The sequence below is a fragment of the Coturnix japonica genome, chromosome 13, assembly GCF_001577835.2.
Source record: "Coturnix japonica isolate 7356 chromosome 13, Coturnix japonica 2.1, whole genome shotgun sequence".
Taxonomy (NCBI): domain Eukaryota; kingdom Metazoa; phylum Chordata; class Aves; order Galliformes; family Phasianidae; genus Coturnix; species Coturnix japonica.
In genome coordinates this window covers 11,539,594-11,561,070 of record NC_029528.1, presented here as the reverse complement: position 1 = coordinate 11,561,070, position 21,477 = coordinate 11,539,594, and the positions used below count along the sequence as shown (strand labels likewise).

Sequence of the window (21,477 nt, the reverse complement as noted above, 5' to 3'; positions counted from 1 at the left end):
TCATGTTTTTATTACTCATGCCTGAAAGTATGAGGAAATACTCTTCTTCAAAAGAATATTTTGCATATCAATAACCTGCTTCATCCAAGTTCTCAAAGGACTCTATATGCAGTCATTAAATGCAATTCCTATCGCACTCATAACTCATAGAGAAGTTGGTAACTGAGCCGAGAAGAATACACCCAGGAGACCTGACCCCCTGCACTCTTTCTTAACCTGCAAATTACATTTTCCTTAAAAACAAATAAATGACCATAGAAATCCCTCAGAAGCTTTAGTTACAGAAAGAACAGCAAGTAACACACCCTTAGTGACATCACAAAACCCCATACTTTGGCTGGAACTGTTGAACAACTGTTCAAGTGCATGTGGGGAAGTAAAACTGTATCCATGTGGCTGTGGGAAGTCATGGCATGCCCAGCCTATTACTTGCTTCAGTAGCTGGGTGCAACTAAATCAGCATTCATAAAAACAACAAGCTGGCTGAGAAACAAGGATACTTGAATTCCTGTAAGTACATTTCTCCAATGTCTGATATTTCCTCTTTGCTAATATGATGACATCTGAGGCTGGAAGCCTGGAAAGTCTGGCAAATCTTGCTGGCAAACTGGCAAAGTATGACAGTATTCTCTTGATTCTGAGCACAGATACCTTGATAGTATGTAAGTGTTTTTATCATGGCTTACATCATAACTTAGAACAGAAGGATAAGAAACTAGAAGAGAAAATGGAATTAACTGAAGTCAGGTATCTCTTTTTTTGTTCTGATTTTGCTGTTGAGGTGGCTGGAAGGACTATTAAGACAAGCTTTATAAAGCTGGCACAATTGCAATGCGCAGTGTAAGTGAGGAGAGTGGAGAATCTCAAGCAAAAAAAAATCTTTGTGTATGGCAGGTGATCTCATTCCAGAATGAGAGTCCCTGGGATAACGTGTGCCCACCTATTAGTGTTTCAACCACTGACAAAACATGATACCATAACTCTGTGTGCAGTTTCCAGAGTCTTAGGCTACAGTTCAGTCTAACCTTCAAATAAAGAGTTTGTCATGTTAGAATGCACACTGAAACACCATTTACGATGATGATCCATCACTGCTAAAACTTCTGGAGAATGCAAGTAAGAAAACTTCCTTGTGTCTCAGGTCCTGAAGTTTGCAGTCAGCTGTGTGTATATCTTTACACAGTCATAGATGACTCTCTATAAAGCAGAATTAGCACATTTATGCAGCTCACAGTCCTGTGTACTTCTGGTTTTATTTCTGGTTTATGATGTTAAAGTAGCTGACAGTAACACAGCAAGAGAAATAAACGCCATAAAAAAATAGAAAAGAGTGAAGCAAATGAGAGCTACTCCACATGTATTGGTATAGGTGTGGAGTATGATACCTACATAGGTATTACAGGAACTTCAGAAAGCTGGGAACCTAAATCTTACCTTTCCATCCTCAAGGAGAAAACAGAATGTTTCTAATAATTTAAATGCCATGCCGTGATAAAAAACCCACACCATCCTCAATTAGAATGCTAAACAGGAGGAACAAATAAACAAATATGAGAACAATCTCTAGGCCTGAAAGCTCTAAAACAGATTTTGAAATACCTTTTGTAAAGAAAGAGGCCAGATTGGATTTTGACATCCCTGACAGCTTTTACTTTCCCTTATGTAGAGGTGAAGATAACTGAAAGCAAACGTACTGTTGAAATTGCAAGGAGTAATCCCACAGCATGCAAATCCAGCTATTTATATAGTGTTTGTATAATGATGCTAAAATGTTTCTCCCACTGTCTGGCCAGTTGACCTTAACACTAAATAAAATCAGAGCAGTCTAGTCTAACTACCCCTTCATTGTGCTCATTGTCTGCCTACCCTGAGTATTTTCTCTTCATAACATCAGTATTAGATACAGGGTACAATCTCATTCTTTCATTTTACAAAACCAACTCCTGAAGATCACTATGTATTTCAAGACAGGCCACTATAAAATACAGATTTTGTTCCCTTTCTCCCCTTTCTTGTTATTTCTAGCCACAAAATTAAATGAAAGCTTGATAAATAAAAATCTTGCTTCCTGATGGATGCAAAATATGCTGATCCAGACCAATCCAGTAGCAGATCATAAAATGAATATGCAATATTTGAAGCAATTTCCATGGTACAGGCTCTCTGTTTTTTTCAATGCAGGAAACCAGAAAAGAAGCAAAGTGAAATGAAATGGTCCCTTCATAGAAAGACTCCCATCTGAAAATTGTTTTAATTCAGGGCAGCCATGGGTATAGTTTACATAATAAAAAGCAGTTTTACTAAAGTGTCTGTGGTTACACTAACCCAGTGTAGAGGTCCTGATCAAAGCTGCCTTACAGCCAAAGTCATCAGCAACCCGACAGCATGCGTTGGTGAAAAGGACTTTCTTTCTCAGCTGGGATGTCTCAGAACCACTCCCAAGAAAACCAAAACTAAGCAGAAAAGAGGGTGTGAAATCAAGACACCTTTTCCACTTGTTCAGTGTTATGTATTAAAATCAGAGGGTACTTGGAAGGAGATGTGCAAGCCATCTTGAGATTTAGGAAAACAACTGCAAACCAGCCAGGATTAAGGCTTAGCAGGCCTGGTATAAGCCTAAGGTTGGAGATGGTCACTTGTCTGTTGAGAGCTCTGCTCTTCTAGTACCTCTGTTTCATTTATCAGCTTCTGGGAGAGATAATGCTCGAAGCAGGACTTAGACTACAAAATTTATTTTCAGAGCTGGGGAAATGAACTGAGAATATGTCAAACTAGGAATCGTTTAATCTCACAAAATTTAAACAAGGCAGCTTATTTTCTCTTCCATCATTTTACTAGTTCCTGTTTCAATCTGCAGGCCTTATAGAAAGGAAGGTGTAATGATGCAGTCTTACGTTACAGTTAGATGAGAAAGAGGGACAAGGAGAGGCAGACTACTGCATTTGACAGATACATCCCTAGGTGATCCAGGACTAAGTATGTCTCACCCCACTGAGAAGCTTTTGTTTTTAGGCTAACCCTTATTTTTTTTTTTTCATTTTTCCTCCCCTAAGTATGTCACATCCAAACATCAACCAAATACTTCTATAGGCAGAAAATGAAGCCGCTACAGGCCTTGTTCTTTTGAACTAGGCCCCAATTTGATTGGCGTCTCTTGACTTTTAGTAAACTGTGTGTTCTGAAGTGTGAGAGAGATCCCTGCAGCAATAATGTCCATATCAAATCATAATTAAAAACAGCAGTGAGGAATGTGCTGAGATTTGAACTGTGGACCTCCCAGGCCTAAAGCCCAAATTGCAAAACAGGACTTTAAAGGCTCATGGAAGCTTTAAACATCAGACATTTAATCACAACTAGTCTGTAGGGATGACTTCCAAAAAAAGAAACAAAAAGGCACCACCACAGAGAATAATAACAAGATCTGAGTGTGTGTTGTAGCGGAGAGACAGTTTCTTCACAAAGGGGTCACACGCTGTGCATCTACTTTTCCATCTACCAATGACAGTTTGAACATTTTCAAAGACATTTGCAATGGGAATCATATCAAGCCAAACCTGGGGGAAGGGAAAGGTGGCTCTGAAGCAAGAGTACAGTATGTTTGTGATCCAATGGCAGCTTGCCATGAGTAGGAGGGCTCCACCCAGAAGTATCAAAAATAAATTAACACACCTATCTATCTTCTTTTCTTAGACTTCTTGGAACCTATGCAGGAACTTCTGTCAACCTACTACAAGATCCACTTACCCCCAGCTGAGGTCAGCAAAGAGGTGAAGTAATAAACAGGCTTAAGAAAGGTCAACTACACAGGGTCAGGCCAAGGAGCTTTTTAGCTCAGCATCCTGCCCCTGACAGCAGATACCTAAGGGAAGGAATAAGAAAAGGGCAAGCATAAATGAAGTAATCTTGCTCCTCTTTGAAAGGGGATATCTCTGGCTCACCAGTGAGACCAATGAGTTGAAGCAAACATGAAATGAAAGACTGCTTGATCTGTTTTTTGTTTTTTGGTTGTTTTTTTCCTTCTAAATATATGTCTTTGAATAAGATTTGAGCAATCTCAGGTACCACTAATGAAAAACCAGTACTGAACTTAAAGTGTGGGAGTCTGATGATGTGTTTAAGACAAATTAGTTGGGCACTGCATAGTGTTGCCTTTGGGCTGTGTATCTACTCCACTGACAGAGTGGAGACACTACTTGCATACCTTCCTGACCCACAGTGTTGAGAAATCCCAGATGTATGTCCTGATGGGTTAGCTGACCAGCATGAATCAGCCTTATCCTTTATCTATAAAGGTACAGGTATGGGAGGCACACAGCTAAATATTGGCTTTATGTCAATGAGCTAAGGGAAGACCTTAATTTCCATGCAGGTTGCTGGATCTTCCTTACTGTCCTGCTTAAGTTTAGATTCACTGTGACACTTTGCCTTTTTCACTATAATGGTTAACAAGTTGGTATCTATCTCTAAAGGAAACAATAATTTTATTATGAAAACGCATTGAGCTATGTGGGATTTCCTGTCCTTTTCCTGTGACATCTTAGTATTGCTGATGGTGACAGAACTTGGGCTGAGATCAGTGGGTAGAACTCTATTGGTACTTGATCAAGCTATTGAGTTATACCAGAGATACTGACATCTATGAATGTGTGAATATAGGAGCAGTAGACATCTGTCAAAGATTCCCACATACTGAGGTAAAGATAAAATGTCAGAACAAGAGCTCAGCATAACCTCTTAGAAACAGGAGTCTAATAACAAGAACTAATAATCTGCTAGAACTCCAAGTCTTAAAACCTTCTTGTCTCTTTCTTTTGAAGAAAATGCCTTCCCCATCCCAGAACTGTAATTTCATTTCTTCATTTATATGGTTTTTAAAATAAACAACTTCTTCCATAAGACTCACAAAGAACACAGTACATAAATGATAAAAACTTTCTAGTCAATGTCCATCTTTCTCTGGTTATTAGTATCTCATCTTTAAAACTCTGAAGGAGAGAGCAGCATTGAATTTATTTAATTACTTAGTAATGTATTCATCACAGAGGTCCTATCATTAGGAGGTCCTATCATTATCCTACTTAACAGAAGGAACTGACTCCAGAGTGGTTCCTTAAGGAAACAGTATCCTTGCCAATAGAGAGGTTGAAATCTGGGGAAGAGCAAAGAGGAAGGAGCAGATCAAAAGTGTTCTCTCACTTCATTTCATTTTTGTCTAATACTTTAAGATCTTCCTGTTCCTATGTGATGTAGAAGTGCTCAAATTTAGTATAATAATAATATATAGTATAATATAATAGTATATATATATAATAGTAATAGCCAGTGTTCTGCCCTGCAGAACTCATCTTCCAACTTTAGAGGATACTGGGATGGCAGAATGCATCCTGTACCACACCAATCTAAAAATAAGCCACCAGAACAACAGGCAGCAGAACAATTTCTGCAAGATGTTTATCTATCTCCTAAGCTCTTGGCCAACTTTTTTTAAAGTTGCCACATTCCCCAGTCTGTCTAAATCCCATCTACAGCTTCAAGAGTTTCCATCTCATCTTGTGCTCAGACCATGAATAACTGCCTTGTTATGTATATATGTGATGGAAGGGTGGGGTGGAAAAAACTCTGGTAGGAGCCTGTCTTCAGCTTGCAGTAAATCCTTACCCAACAGAAACATCAATGAGATTTGGCAGCTGTGAAGAGGACTTCTGGAAAATGGTTTCAGGTTCCTAGGAAGTGAGAGAGGAATTTGGTAATGGGTGGGGACACTTTTTCATTCCCTCACCATTTCTTGTCAGAGAAAGGGAAGATCTAATTCCTCCTTATTCACATAAGGAAGTCGTCTGTATGTAGAAACAATATCCTCTCCATAGTATACAGTTGTACGGAAGAACCTTGAGTAGTGTGATACCAAAACTGTCATTCTCCAACAGTTCTGGTAGCCTTGGAAGTCCAGGAACACCAGGCAGAGTAAGGTGTAGAGCATAGCAAAAACCATCTGGAGACATCACTTCAGATCTCTGAAATATGTCTAATTCTTGTGAATTCTGGCCAATACATGCAGGCTAAAACAACATTTCATCGCCATCACATGCACAGCCACAAGAATAGTGGTGATAGGGCTCTACCTGTCCCTATCTGGGATCAGCAGTCTCAATCAGTAGATTATTTCAGGTGGGGTAAAATACCTCAAATACCGGGCCACTCAGCTTTTAACTAACAGTATCATTTATACAAGAGATTTTCAATAAAGGCAAAATTTTCACTGGCTTTGAATAATACAGAGGAAGCATGTGCATCTCAATCACCTGAACTGGATGAAGATGATAGAAATATTTCTCTATTTTAAATTATTCCATATATTTTAGACACATTATATATATATATATTTGATACATATTCAATTTAAAGTAAAAATACAAGTGCCCTAATCGAGAAGGTCATAGGCATATAATAGAAATATTGTGAGTGCCCTTTAGCAAGAATCTTTTTCATATCTAGGTACTGCATATTGTTTGTGCTTCTCTATTTCACTTTGTTGTTTATTTCTCTGGTTCTTGTTGCTACTGTTGATCTTAGAGATGGATCTGAAACAAAGCATCAGGTTGGACATATGGAGTTGACTCTGGCTTTCTTTTCTGGTCAGAAAATGTACTTGTTCTGAGTTAAATACTTTTGCTCAATAGCTCAACCCTTCCCCATACACAGCAGAGCGTGTAAATAAGCTGCACAAAATTTCCTTGTGAAAGTTACACCTGCCCTCTGGGTGGTAGTAGTTTATAACTCCTTTTGTTTTCCTTGCAGTTTTTTTATTTGCTTAAACGTTTATATGAGGCGTCCATCCTGTTTGAATCTACAACAGGTTGTTCTCACATAAAGGCTGGAGGCATCTCTCCAGATACTGTGATTCCTGTAAACTAATGGCTTTGATTAGTTTAGATGAAAGCGACACTTGTTATAAAACATCCCACACTGGGTGCAGCTTTATGGATTTTACACACGTAAAGCGGAAAGAAACACTGTAGTAGCCAGACCCAGCACAGTGGCGTTTGGGATTGCATTAGCTCCATCTGTAGTCATCTAATATTACCATTTTAAATTCTATAAAATATGACCTGTTGCAACATTGTCTGATCATTTTTTCGGGGGGAGGAGGGTAGATAGAAACAACCAGTTGTATTTGCCAAGCACGTTATATAAGCAGTGAAGTTCTCAGAATACAAACTGAATGACTATCATCTTGCATCTCTTGCACAAAGCCTGCTAATGCTAATTCCTTCCTGGGACTGCAAGAGTAAGGATCCTTATCTTGGGTAATACAGAACATTTTCTTTTTTCCCTTCTTTTTCTCCTTCCTGACTGTCAGTAGAGTACAAAAAAACACAGACAGTGTCATCTACTATAGGGACTATTGACAATTTGAGATCTTTTGCTGACTGATAGAGGAAGAAGTCTAATCTTTAATAGAGGGATCTTCAGCAGAAACAGCAGCAGCATGCTAAGTCTAATGCCTCTAGTAGAGAAGAACACTCTTATTTTGCCATTCAGGAAAGAAGGCCTTGTCATGTTTTTAATTTGTGCTAGCAGAATTTGTTTAGACTGTGAGGAGGATGTTTTGGCATTGGGTGGTGAGGATGTTTGGTTAAACCACTTGCTAAGCTGGGTAAATCTGACATCAAAAGAGTTTGATAAGATATTTCTAAGATCTTCGTGACTTCAACGATGTTGTTGGTGCAGAAATTATATAAAGATAAATGAACTGATGCTTAACCAATTAAATAGCTTACCCCCAGGTATACTGTAGGATAGATCAGTGTACATGGTTCTAGGCATGGTGTACTGAGTTGTGAAAAGACATGGTTTTCCAGAACTTTCCCCAGCAAAATTTTCAATTCTATAACTGCTGGGCATTGCCTTCTTCTGGGGAAGTGTAGTGCATATGGAAAAGATAATGAGCTGCTGCTTGGATTCTGGGAACAAATAACACTAGACACATGTCAAGAGACTAACTTGAATTAGCGTGTGATGGCTTGCAGAGCTTTTAGCGTGACTAGTTAGCAACAAACCTAGCAAAAGCAGCAAGTATGTAATTAGACTCTTACCTAAGTGGAAGGCCAGCTCAAACCTCTGGCAGAACACATCTACCAAGGAGCTACCAGGAGTACAGGGCAGCCAACACATATAAGGATGGCCAAAGTTTCTGCCAGATCTCTGTGATCTGCAAAGAAAAACCTCAGTGTCTCTATTACACAGTGGAGGAATACAGAGGAAGGACTGTAATCTCTATCTATGACCTTTTTGCGTTTCTATCATGTGGGGGATACCAGGATACCATGGGCCCTAGGATGATACTAAAAGCACTTCACATGATGCAACAGCCATGTGAGAGGGACTTTCTCCTATGTTTAGTATAGGAAGATGCTGATGTGACTTGAAGTTTTAAGTTGTACTAGAAATAACCATGTTAAACGACACTGCTAACTGAAAAGCATGAATGATTTTTCCTGTGTACTGAAGAGTGTATATGTATTGCATCATCTTACTCCCTTCTCCCCTCCTGTGTTATCTACTTGGGCACCCCAGCCAGTGTCTAAGGTTTCTACTCTTTGCCACCAGAACGTGAGGTGACTCATGCTACTTTGCTTAGCCACAAATGATGGATGATTGCCCACTATCTCAGATTACTTGTCCCTACTGCCTTCTACCTCAGCAGAAGGAAATGATTTTACTGGAGCTAACAGAGGAGGCCAGCAGGGTCTTTTGCTCTTGCACTATGAAAGCTTGAATGCTGTCCTGGGCAAGGTCCTCCACTGTGCTTGGTCAGGACTGCACTGACTCATATAACCATTGCTGAAGTCTCCCCTAAGACCTCTGTAAGTATCTGGAACCTAATTCAGCACACACCAGCATCACTGGGAAGATTTTCTATCACTTCAACAGGTATTAGCTACTGGATAGGGAACTCTTCTTGGTGTTCTGCTTGACTTAATTTTCTCATAAGATCAGGTTTGGATGTTATTTCAGAACTACGGCTAATTGGAGAATGAAGGTGGTGTGAAATAAGGACAAAAGGAAAGAAGTTTCTGCTCCAGAGTAAATCCCTATCTCCTTTCTTTTCCAAGGACCCAACACACGATATAGGCCAAATCTGGCTACTGAAATTCTATTTGTCTTAATGATACTTGGGGTCAGAAGATTCTTGATGATCAAACCAAGACAACACGTTCTGCTACTTATGTTCTTCAAAACTCTGAGACAATTCTAGCAGATAAATGGTATATTTCCCATTATGGTATTGCTATAAAACTGTTGAGTCTTATGTTTACCACATTAATAAGTTAGTCACCACGCAAATAAGGATTTTAAATCCCACCATTACCTTAAATTACCTGCCAAACACTTACCTCCACTTGTCTTTTAGGGCACTTATTTTTTGCAGTGTGGTCCTGGTTCTTGATTAGTTTAACAACCCCCCTGTCTTTTGACAGCAAAAGAAAAGTAGAGGTGATTATTACAGTTACTGCTCTCACTTTGCCTTGAAAGTCCATTCTAAAGAAGGCATTAGGGAAGGCTTTCTTGTGGCTGAGAGATCAGATTACCACAATTAAAGTAAAAAGGTGTGGTGCTATTTACTCTGCATGTTATGACACATGAAAGAAAGTGATTCAGGCAAGAAAAATAATTACACATTAATTTGTGTTTGGCAACTTTATTTCACGTACGTGGCCCACAGAGCTTAGATAAAAAGCTGTTTTGTCCAGCATGTTCTCTGTGTGAGCTTGGAGGAGGCTTATGCCACGTTTTACAAGGAGCTGCCGGTGTATGTGTGTGAGGATGAGGAAATAGGTGGGACTAACCTCCTGGTTGTGTCCTACAGCACAGCCTTGGAAGAATTTTCATTATGAAGCCCCCCTATATTGCCACATAGATTCCATTCAACTGAAAAACTGTGCTGCAACATGGAAACTTTCCCTAGATCTGACAAAATTCTTGCAAATCTGTGGAGAATATGAAGTTTCTGAGGTAGTTCATAGAGATGGATATGGAAATTGGGTCTGAATAACTTTGAAGGTGAAACTTTGAAAACCCTAAGTAGCTAAGTTCCTATGGGTTTCTGCAGACTTGGTGGTAGCTGCAGCATGTGCTCAGCACAGCTCAAGAGGAGGTTTAGTCTTTGGAACTGCATAATATGGATGCAATAAATCAAGTGTGAACACATCGCATGCCTTGAGAAAATATCGCCTTTATTATATTGGCAATAATGCACAGGGAGACAAGTTCCAAAACACCCAAGAGGGTTTCAGTGGTGTCACACCAGGTTTAGCAATGCATCTGAAATGCAGGACATTAGAGCTATGAAGAATGATCCAATCTGAACACCATCAGCGTGACTACAGTACAGCTCCCTTACTGTAAATAATTTCAGCAAGAGGTTCTTGCCAAAGCCAGTTAATCTCAGACATATTGCAGTTTCTGTGCTAGGCGAATGCCAATACTACAAAAATGGCTTTCAGCTGGCACTTCACAGAATGGTACATGGATATGCCTATCAGCTCCATGATCACAACTGCCTTGTCATGAGCAAAACCATCCTCCATATGAAAGAAGCAGCGAAAGGAGCTTCAAAATGAAAGGTTGCTATCTTATTTTCCTTTCTGTTTTTGGAGGAACTCTCTGCCTAAGTTTATATAGTTTCATTGACTTCAGGACACATTAACGTTAATGGTACAATGACAATAGCAGCAGATTTGGCCTTTAGGAAAATATATTCTATAGTAATAAGTAAGTTAGTTCAAGGAAACAGCAGTTATTCATAACATGCAAAGAACAAATACATGAAATGTAAACCTACAAAGCTTCATTTTCCCACCAAGCAAGCTTTTTGCATAAATCATAGTCCACTGCAAAGAGGTGGTGCTGCTCCTCCATCAACATGTATGTCAGACTGATTGCCCGAGTCTGGAAAGGGGATGTATTTACATTAGTAAATAAAATGAAATTTCAGAATATACAGGAAAAATGCAGCCAATTGAGTTGTGTCTGCTTTCTTGTAAAACAGGAATAGCTTTTATAGAACAGACTAGAACAGTATAATTTACTCTGTGTGTTGGTTAACATTTCAAGGGCTGCTCCAAAAGTAATGCCTCCTATTTTATTCTGTTGGCCCGTGATGTCAGAAGCAGATATTGGTGGATGGCAGTGGAGGTTGAACCTTCCCATCAATATTCTGGTACATTTTGTTGCTGTGTGAAAGATTGCAGCTGAGGGACCTCATGTCATTTATGTCTGACATCATGGTGTCTGAAATGGAAGTGTGTATGAAGCAAAAGTGTGGAGATGAATTCCTCCATGCAGAAAAAAATGGCACCCACTGACATTCATTGATGCTTGCTTAACATTTATGGAGACTGAACAGTGGATGTGAGCACAGTGAAGTGGTGGATGGTGCATTTCAGCAGTGGTGACAGTGGGTCACCTCCACTGGTGCAGATTTTTACAAGCATGGCATGCAGGCTCTTATTCATTACTGGCAAAAATGCACAGCTAATGGTGGTGATTATGTTGAAAAACACTGTTTTGTAGCTGAGAATTTCTCTATCAAGTAGTGCTGTTGTGCTCTTCCTATCTGTTGTAGTTTCCATGGAAATAAATAGGAGTCGTTACTTTCAAAGTGACCTATGCATGTTGATTTGATTTGGCAATTATTGTCTGTTTTCTTTGTGCCAAGCTATTATTCATCTTCCAGAAAAGAGTCACTGAGCTTTTTACATAACGCCTCAAAGTATTAATTTTAATCTGTGAGAGAGTCTAGGGAATGTACAACACTTTTGCTTTTATAGGCATGGCACTGGGAGGGCTGCATTACTTGCAACTGGCAGAGAAACATGAGTGCCTTCTGTAAGTTATAATCGCCCAACACTTATGATTCTTTTGTTTTGCACTGTTTTTTCAGTAGTTGATCTGGGCAATGGATGGCAGTGATAACACAAGCACAGCTGTGCTGGGTGAAGCCAGAGGTTTGCCTAGACCAGAAGCCTGTCTCCAACCATGGCCAGCAGCAGATATTAAGGGCTGAGCATGTGAAGAGGACAAGCACGTGGTGATTCTTCCCCGGGATTTGCTTTCTGCCTCCAGCTGTTAGTGGCTAGAGATATCTCAAACCAGAGTTGGCGCCTGCCAAACCAAGAGCTCTCAGAACATCAAACGTGCAGAAAAGCACTTTCATGTATATCATTAGCAGGACAAAGTGTGTTTATGAAAAGCTGCTAAATGTCCATTTTGAACTAGATACTTCTAAGAAAAACAACTACAAACGTTTCTTTAAAAAAGATAAACGTGCAACTGGTGCATCCATTTCTGAGAGCTTTTGAGTGCTCTGTATTTACTGTCAGTGCTAAGAAATAAAATTAAGGTCTGAGTAGTCCTAGATCATAATGGTACCTCTTCTAGGTACCACTGCTTACCTTATACCTGCCCCAGGGGACCTGGAAGGTGGCCAGAGTCATTGACAGGTTCATAAAATGTAGGTACACTTTCTTAAGTCTCAGAAATGGTTTCAAAAAGAAAAAACAAGAAAGGAAATAAGTGTGGTGTTTCCATTGTGCTTCAGAAAAACAAACCCTTCAGGAAGAAAAAAATAATGGAAACACATGAAACACAAATTGGATACACTCAAAGTTAATGAAAGGAAAATCTTTTTCCATTTTAGTTAATGTCTTAAATTAGAATTTTGGTAAAGAAGCTGGAAAACAGATGGAGAGGATATTATATTTTTCTAAAATAATTTGTTAGTGAATTTGAAGCTCATGAATGAGAATAACTATTAATAGCCCTGGCTACAGCAACACTGCATGGACTGCAGCTATGTTGGTTTTTCCACTGTATGAGTGATGCTCCATAAGTAACGCCTCCTATTTTATGATGTTGGCAATGATGTCAGAAGTGGATGTTGGTGGGATGGCAATAGAGGTTGAATCTTCCCACCAATATTCCATTGCATTTCATTGCCGTATCACTGGCAAAAATGCATAATAGGGGTGACTATGTTGAAAAAAAAATTTTTTTTTTCTAGGTGAGACTTTGCTCTATCAAATAGTTCTGTTGTGTGCTTTGCGCTGGTAGTCGTTCCCATGGAAATAAACAGGAGCCATGACTTTTGGAGTGACCTATAAAGTTCTCCCACTGCCCTGCAGGAACCTGTAAACCACAGCTGCATCTTGCACGTCCTCCTTGTCTAATCATACCAAAAATCCATTCCTCCAGACATTCCTCAGTATCCTCACTTGCATTACACCTTTCTTCTTCATTCTCACTTGGTTACCAGCACACTCCATTTCCAATTGTCTTTCTGGAAACCTTTTATTCCACCTTGCCCAACCTGATACATTTTGACTTGAAAAGTTTATACTGTCTTCATGTTCTGGCCTTCTTAGAGTTTCCCCGCCTATACACACACACTTTACCCGGGGGCTGCTCATTATATCATATTTTCATACCTTCCCCCGATCCATCTTCTGTCTTTGGAAAAACTTTCACCAAGTGCATTTCCAATTTACACTAACAAAAGTGAAAAAGAAAGGTTATAAATGCTTGCATTGAGGTTGCCCATCAAGTACTGTATTTCTTTTTTTTTTTACAAAAAGAACCCCAACAACTTATCTTTCCATTCCACATCTTGACATGTATTTCTTCCTCTGTTTTTATCAACCATCTTGTTTGCATAGCTGCTCCCCAGGATATTTGTCACGGCTGGCTTACAGCACACTCTGCTGATTTACAGCAGCAATTAATAATTTCATATCTGCTGGGAGGGGATGGATCTCTATCTTGCAAAGATGAGTAGCAAATGATACTCACAAGTCTGAAAAATGCTGATGAGCATTTTTTTCATCCAAATCAAAACACAAAGTTCATGCCCTGGTGACAAACCGGAGAGGAAGATGTTGTGCAAGGATGGAGAGCATCAGAGAGCCACTTTCAAGTCCCATCTAGGAGTGGGACTGATGTTTCTGACCTGACTCAGTGTTGTTTGTCCTTCTACTTGCTGGGCAAGATCCTCCACTTGTGTGAGCCTGGTTGGCTCTGCTGGCACCTTGTGCTGGAACTGGATAGCCCTGCTCAAGCTCAAATACTGTGTGTGCTGCAGGTCAGCAGCCATGAGCAGACTTGTGCAACTGAAGTTGCAGAGCACCAGCCCACACTCTAAACATCCCTATCTGATTCTTGACTTTACGAACAACCACATTGACACTGATTGGAAGGGAAAAGGAAGTTCAAAAAAAGATTGTGTTTGGTCCTCTTAGTAAAACCTTTCTGGGCCTGAGTTTTGGTCTCTACCTCAATTCACTAACTCATAAAAGCAGATTTAAGTCAAGAGGAACTACTAGCTTTCTGAGCAGATATGAAACAGCAGCAGAATGAAAGTTTGTGCAAACACAAAGGAGCAAGAGACCTTCTTTCAGTGTGGCCTTTTATTGCACTTCTGGGTATTCACTCAGCTTAGAGACAGCACTGATTGTCCCAGGCAGCGGACTGTGAAAAGTCTGTAAGTGCAAAAGAGGTACACAAACTCCACTGATCATAATAATAATAAACTTATTTACTAGGAGCCCACAAATTGTTCCTGTCCTAAGTACTGTTTATTCCAATGTACCTGAGCGTTCACTGGTAACAGTATAGTTAGACTTCTTAATGCTTCCATAGTTGTCTTTATCCTGACCTTGTCAGGCCCTGTCTTCACAGCTTAGCACATTTTTTACCTGTCCCTAGGCTTCATGTCTTTTCCACTTCACTAATCCACCATGTTCTCTTCTTCCAGCACACTAAATGAAGGTTAGTAGGAGCAGTTACAAGAACACAAAGGTGCCCCTGCTGCTAAATCTTTAAGTTTGGGCTAGTTCATATGTGCCTATGTTTTTAGGAGAAGAAATGTCTTACAGATGAGGACTGAATTTGGTTTTCTTACTGTCCAGAGCTGAGCATGCTGTTGACCTGAAACATGTAACACTTGTGTTAATATTTTCCTAAGTATTCCTAGGTATAAATTTGAGACTACTGAAGGGACAGGCAAAAGAGGAAGGGAGCAAGCTTCCCAAGGTTTTATTGAATGTTTTTCGTCATTTGAACTGACCATAAGCCTAGGATACCTTGGATAAGGCCTGAAAAGTTAGCTTTGTACATATATATAGATCCCTTTAATAACCTGGATGTACACAATTGCCTTTCAACCTAGAGAATTATATAACACTTCACATGGTTTTGCAAGGAGTGTACCAGGGAGTATTTGAAAGGATCTGAGCCAAGAAGCTGTACAGACAGCAAGGCGTCTGTGTTGCCACTACAAAGTGGATGTTAATTACCTAAAACAATACATGTAATAGGCGAAGAGAAAAATGCTTTGCATTGCCTTGCCATACCCACTCATCTAGTGCATCTCTAACTGCACAGTTATTTAGCCTGGAGGGATCATAATTAGCTGCTTCATAAATTAATAAGGGAAAGGAGGAGGGAAGGGGGAAAACTACCAGTGCAAGAATGGTGGGAAACTTTAGATAGGATGTTTCTCGAAGAATGTCGTTAGCACGCATAATTACTTCATTAAATAAAGACACATACAAATGCACAAGGATTCTCCATCCCTCGACAGAGATGAGTTGTTCAATGGGCACTGCATGGCTCCTAGTTGAAGGACACCCTGGAGGTGCCAGGCAAATGTGAGGTGATTGCCACTCTGCGCCAGTGTGCTGAAAGGCTTCCAGAGAACACAGTAATGGGATAGGGCCAAATGTGACTCGCGACCCCCTCTAACACTGTTCATCCAAGGTACTCAAATGGTGTTGCAAGCACTAGTTGGTAAAGTCGTGCACAGCTTATCACAAGCAAAGTGAAAATGTATCACTGTCCATATTTTACAGTGGAGAAACTGAAGCTAACAGGGATGTGTCTTGCTCTGTCACTTAACAGGTCAGGGTCAGGCCAGCTGCATTAAGCACCACTGCCAAACTGACGGTGTATAACGAGCCTATTGGAATCCCATTTACATTAGTTAATTACAAGTTCATAAAAAGAATGGGTTTTATTTCCTCTATTATGCAAAGAATTTACCAGGTGGGAGAAGCATCTACCCAGTTTACAACCAGACACTAGACCCATTTAGCTAATTAGCTGGTTCCAGGCTTGCAGTTGGATACGTTAATACATCTTCTCCATTACCGTAGTTTGTGAACCAAGTTTGTCTCACAAGACAGCTAAAATATCTCCAAAAATACAAGAAGGGGACACATGTTCTGGCTGACTGGAGAGACTGCACTGTGTTCCTCTGTGAATTCTGCTGTACAGACTTCCACACTTTTAATCTGTTTATCCACAGCAACTCATCTTAGATCCAGAGCCTGCCTTTATAGGCTGTTTCTGCATATTTTTTTTCCTTAAAAGCCAGGCTTCTTGAATCGCAGGGAGGTGAGGGATGTGACTTGACTGTATTCCAACAGCAAGTCTCAATGATTCAAAGTCAGAAGTGGAATTCAGCTCCCAGGCTTCAAGGAAAACTGGGCCAAAAGGAAACTCTGCTTTTCCCATTCTACTTTGGCCAGCGAGCTAAAAGTTAGGCAAATAGGAAGCATGTCCCACCCTAACAATATGGAGAGCAAGCTTTTTAAAACTGCAGCTGGCTCTTTTTGTTGGTAACTAGTTTTCTACAGGAATATGTGGGATTTCAATAGAAAGGCATGTGGAGTATTTTCCATTTGAGTTTAAAGTATCCCCTGTGTATGCTTATTTGCATTAATCCTTACTAAAGACTTTCTCATCTTCTGGGTTTCTTCCTCATCCCTCATTGCTGAAAGTTGGTTGTATTTGGGGTTTTGGTTTTTTTTGCTTTCCTATTTTCAGATACTTTCATGTTTTTCTCACTTCTCTCTTTTTGGCCAAGGGTTTGGCAATTTCTCGAATGAAAACCATTGCTTATATCCAGGAAGTATTTTTTGTTTACAGTAAGATCTTACATTTCTTTTTCTCCCACTCCGGAACGCTCCTTTTAGATTGTGCATCTCCTGCCTAACTTTTGCTTTATTTTTTTTAGCTCCCTACACAGTTCAGAAAATTTCTGGAAGTCTTATTTGGCATGACCAAATTACCATGCCTGACTCTGCCAGCTCCCTGACTGAGTCTTCTCTATCCCTTCACCATGCAGGAGAAAACCTTTCCATCAGAAATGGAGCTGGCAACAACAAGTACTCTCCCTCCCTCCACTTCTCTCATTATAAGTTTCCATGGCACAATAAAGCATTTTCCAACCAAGTCTAGAGTTGAACATATTGACAGAGCTAAATACATTGAGCCATTTAGATCTGGGGTTTTCTGGTTGGCTGGCTTACTAAAACTGTTGACTTTCAATGGCAAATTTCCCACTGACTTTAGAGTGATTTGGATTTCACCGAGTGTGTGGCTTGAGCCTCTGTGACTGTGTCTTGTGTGAAGAATGTCTTGATCTAATTCTTATAAGTAAACAAGTGGCAAAAATACAGCAAATTCTTCCAAATTCTTACATCTATAATAATATATATATATATATATATTTCGAAGTGCTGTAAAGTTTACAAAGTATATTCTTTTAAATAGGTTTCTGTACTTTTAATTAAGTACTCTTTTTTTTTTCTTCAATAAAGTAAATGCTTTTTGCCCTAAGGATATTCAACAATGGGCTTTTCCCCCTCTACAGAAGCAATGAAGAAGGGTTTATGATAAACAGGAACTTCTAAAGATTTCTTCTGCAAGCCTGAGTAGTTCCTTGACAGCAATGATAAGAAACCTAAAGTTTTCTGGAGCAGGAAAATCTCCTGTGTTAAAAGTCTAGGGGTGGGTTAGGTCTAAGTACATTAGATTCATTACTTCAAGCCTCATCTTAATTTCATATTTTTAACTTAACTGATTTCAGTGGGCTTATGGGGTAGGTAGGTCAGACCTCTCATTTCTATGTTGATTGTGCATTGCGGTTCCTAAGCATCCAGATAAACCCAGTTTTCTCTCTGTGAGTATGAGTCATTCCTTGGATGGTGAGAATGCAAGGTCTAGTCTTCTTCTGGCATTTCCTGCATTCAAGAAGTGAGATAATCTGAGGTCATATGTCATAGCACTGTGCTCCTACAATGGGCTCGCCAAGACAAATGAGAAATACAGATGTGTGAGACACTCTCCCAAGGATCACCTGAGCAAAAGAAATGATCTTTCTCTAGGTGTCCCATATCCTCACCTTCATCTACTCTTCTTAACACTGAAGTCTGTTGCTGCTCATGGGAGGATCTGAGAAGAGCTCTGCCCGTGCCCTCATAATGTTCCTTTCCTTCATAAAGTTGCCAGGATTTGAAACTCTTTTAGCTGTAGTGCTGGACAGATTCAAACTCTGCTCACACACAGTATGTAGCAACTGTGGGTTTTTCCTCTAGAGTCATTAGCAGGGGTGTAGCTCTTTTCTTCTGGCAACATCCTGGGTACAAGGGCAGCTCCAACCTGATTGCATCAAAAATTACCCAACAGGCAAAGTGTCTGTCAAATATACATTAAAGTGAATTTCAGAAATCATGAACCTTGGATTCTTGGAGTCAACACCAAGAATCACACAAGCACAAGAGTAACGAGCTCTTCGAAGTCCTAAGTTTTTGTGCCACTACAGTTGCGTTTGAGAAAGCCATATATAAGCATGGGTTAATTAGGCATCTGGACTTTAATAGTGGTGCTGGAACTATCTGGGTTTTTCAAACCCTCTGAGATGTTCCACCTCTCTTCCTTTCTTCCTGACTTATCTTTCTCAGAGTCTTAGAGTGTGCTCTGGCCTTGCACAGCCAAAGGCAAAGGGCTGCCACTGGTTTTCCTTGTGCCTTCCCATAGCCCTGCATGAGGCAGAAAAGATGTGTATATCTCACTCCTTTTGGAGATTGGGATGGAGAGCAGGCTAAAATAAGGGCTCTCACATCACAGCTATGCTATCAGCCCACACATCTTTCTGCACGCTGTGTAGTGAGTTGCTCCCTCTAATACTGTGCTCTTTGCATTTCACTGCTGCTTCTGCCTTGGGTTTTTATGGCACTTTACAAGGCTGCTGAAGGAGTCTTCAACTCCCCCTCCTCAGTAAATATATGTCCTGCTCTGCTGACGCACAGAGAAGTTAATTGATTTAATTTAAGTCACAGCACATCGTTGGCAAAACTGTGGAAGAAACCTGGGAGACCTGGGGGGGGGAGGGGGGGGGAACCTCTGCTCTCCTCTCTTCTAGCTGCAGCGTTTTAGCAGCCATGCCGTCAGCTAGGAGACAGATTTCACCAGCACAGAAGTGTCGCTGGACTCCGCTAATAAATGGCTTTATGCAGTCCTGTTTACTAGATCTAGCATACGATATGACTAGGAATAGGGCTTAAAAGCATGTTGTGGAGAGGATTTTGGTAATGCCCAGTTGCACATTAAATTTAGGGCAGGTATATTGCAAAACAGTGGTTTTGCCCTAGATGAATCCAGAACTGCGGCTCACAATGTGTTTTCCCATTTGACAGTGCTATGGGCTATGTGTCCTCCCTTGGACAGTGTTATGCTACTGAGTTTTACCTTATAATCCAGAGAGATGCATAGAAAAACAAAACTGGGAGTGCCAAAAATGTAAGTCTCCCTTCACGGCAAATGCAAAGCTCTAGTCTTGTAAAACATCTTGTAAAAAAGAAGGAAAATAAGTGAATTGCAAGGCTAGAGATGGCAGACATAAAGCCTGAATCCAAATTAGAGCGAGAAGGACTTGAAAGAGAGTACATTTCTTTTTTCTTTCTGCTTTTTTTTTCTCTCCTGGAGAGATCTTAGGTGAACAAAGCCTCACGCTAACACTGCTGCCAAGAAACATGTTCTGAAGAAGGATGAAATCAGCAGGTTGAGGTACTTCTTACATCAGAATTAGTCAAATCAGCTGAACCAGAAGCAATAGATTATCATAGAGCTCCAAATTTCATCTGTGGCTTCTTGTGCCAGCCATGTGACACCTGCCTTTGACATTCAACAGCCTCAGACAAAGCTCTAAGGGGGGAATTCATTTCCTTTCTTTTACTTTCTCTGGCCAAGGAAACTTGTCTCCTTTCCTTTTTTCTTTCTTTTTTAAAAATCCTTTTTTTTTCTGTCGCCAAGATTTCTGACTCACGGCACATGGAGATGGTATTAGTCACAAGCTATTTCCTGTTTTCCAGATAACCTTGCAGGCTGGGGCTTCACGGTCAACAGCACAACCAGGTGGAGTGCAAAGCAAGAACCAAATGCTGGCAAACGCCAAGGAGGAATAAAACTTGCACTCAACGGATTGTTTATCCTCACAGGCATCTTTTTTATTGTTGTTGTTATTTTTTCTCTAAAGGAAGGGCATTATTTGAAAGTCCTTTCTATTTGTCTCTTGTGAGTTTTCCCAGACCAACACACCAAACGTGTCTTTGCTTGCCCTGCCCTCAGTGCAAATTTGATCATTAGCTTTTCAAAGCGCTGCTCTTGTTTGTTGCAAACCTACAAGTGTCAGGTGTGAGGATCACGCCAGACAATGAGGAACGTTCAAAATCGTTTGCTGCAAACAATTCTGTTTCTCATTCCTTCTCAAGTCTTGTCAGGTGTACAGACATCCCTGCCTAAACCAGGTGCCACTAACAAACTCATGGCCCTGTGGGTTCCCCCTGTGGGTTCCTGCTGCTGACCCAAGCAGATATTCACAACCTATATTCACATCTAGGGTGCCACAGCTACCAATTGCAAAGACAGCAAAATTAAAACTCTGGAGAAGAGCTGTAATTGCACCTCTGAATTGCGCTATGAACATCCTTAGGCATGTGGAATAGATGTTACCCCAGATTTATTGCTGTGCGTGTTGATAGCAAGTTTGTAATACTTCCTCTCCAAAATATGTTAATTTTCTAAAGTGCATTGGAACATGTGCACCCACCCTTGGAAATGCAGCTAGCTTGAGGGGACTATATGGTTGCTGTCTTAAAGCAAACTAGCATTAAGCAACTATCTTGGATAAGAAGGCAAGAAGCCTTTACCTGAAAGGAACTGCAGGAGATATGAAAGCAGAAGGCAATTATGCAAATTGAAATTGGAACAGGATTACTCAGGCTAGAGCCATTTACTTTAGCAAAGCGTGCCATGGGTTTTAATGGGATGAGTGTGCCAGGGGGAGTGGGGCTGGCTGTACCTGGGATTTGCCACTGCATGTACCTGGGAGATACCACCACTTGCAGCACAGCAGCTTCAGTACCACCAAGAGAGAGAGTTAGTTCCAGCTTAAGCTCTGCTGGCCACAGGGGCATCAGCACCCTGGGATGCCTACAGTTCCTACCATCATTTTCTATTTCACCATGCCAGATGGACTGTAGGACAAAGGAGGCTTTGGCTTAGTGTGCAGAACAAGAAAGGCTATTGCAAGCAGGAAAGGAAAACCAGGTGGACTGCTGCTAAACCAGCTAAGAC

General features: G+C 40.5%; 1 long non-coding RNA gene across 3 annotated transcripts; it reads left to right on the top strand.

Moving 5' to 3' along the window:
- Positions 1-303: 303 nt before the first annotated feature.
- On the top strand, positions 304-20,336 carry LOC107320264. 3 transcript variants are annotated; one of them, XR_001558204.2, is made up of 4 exons: positions 304-510; positions 3,691-3,755; positions 11,948-12,131; positions 20,214-20,336. It is a non-coding gene; the product is annotated as an uncharacterized LOC107320264 (long non-coding RNA). The 3 variants fall into 3 exon arrangements; XR_001558205.2 differs by lacking the exon at positions 20,214-20,336 and having other exon boundaries at positions 312-510; positions 3,691-3,767; positions 11,948-12,357; XR_001558203.2 differs by lacking the exon at positions 20,214-20,336 and having other exon boundaries at positions 314-510; positions 11,948-12,357.
- The last annotated feature ends 1,141 nt before the right edge of the window (positions 20,337-21,477 follow it).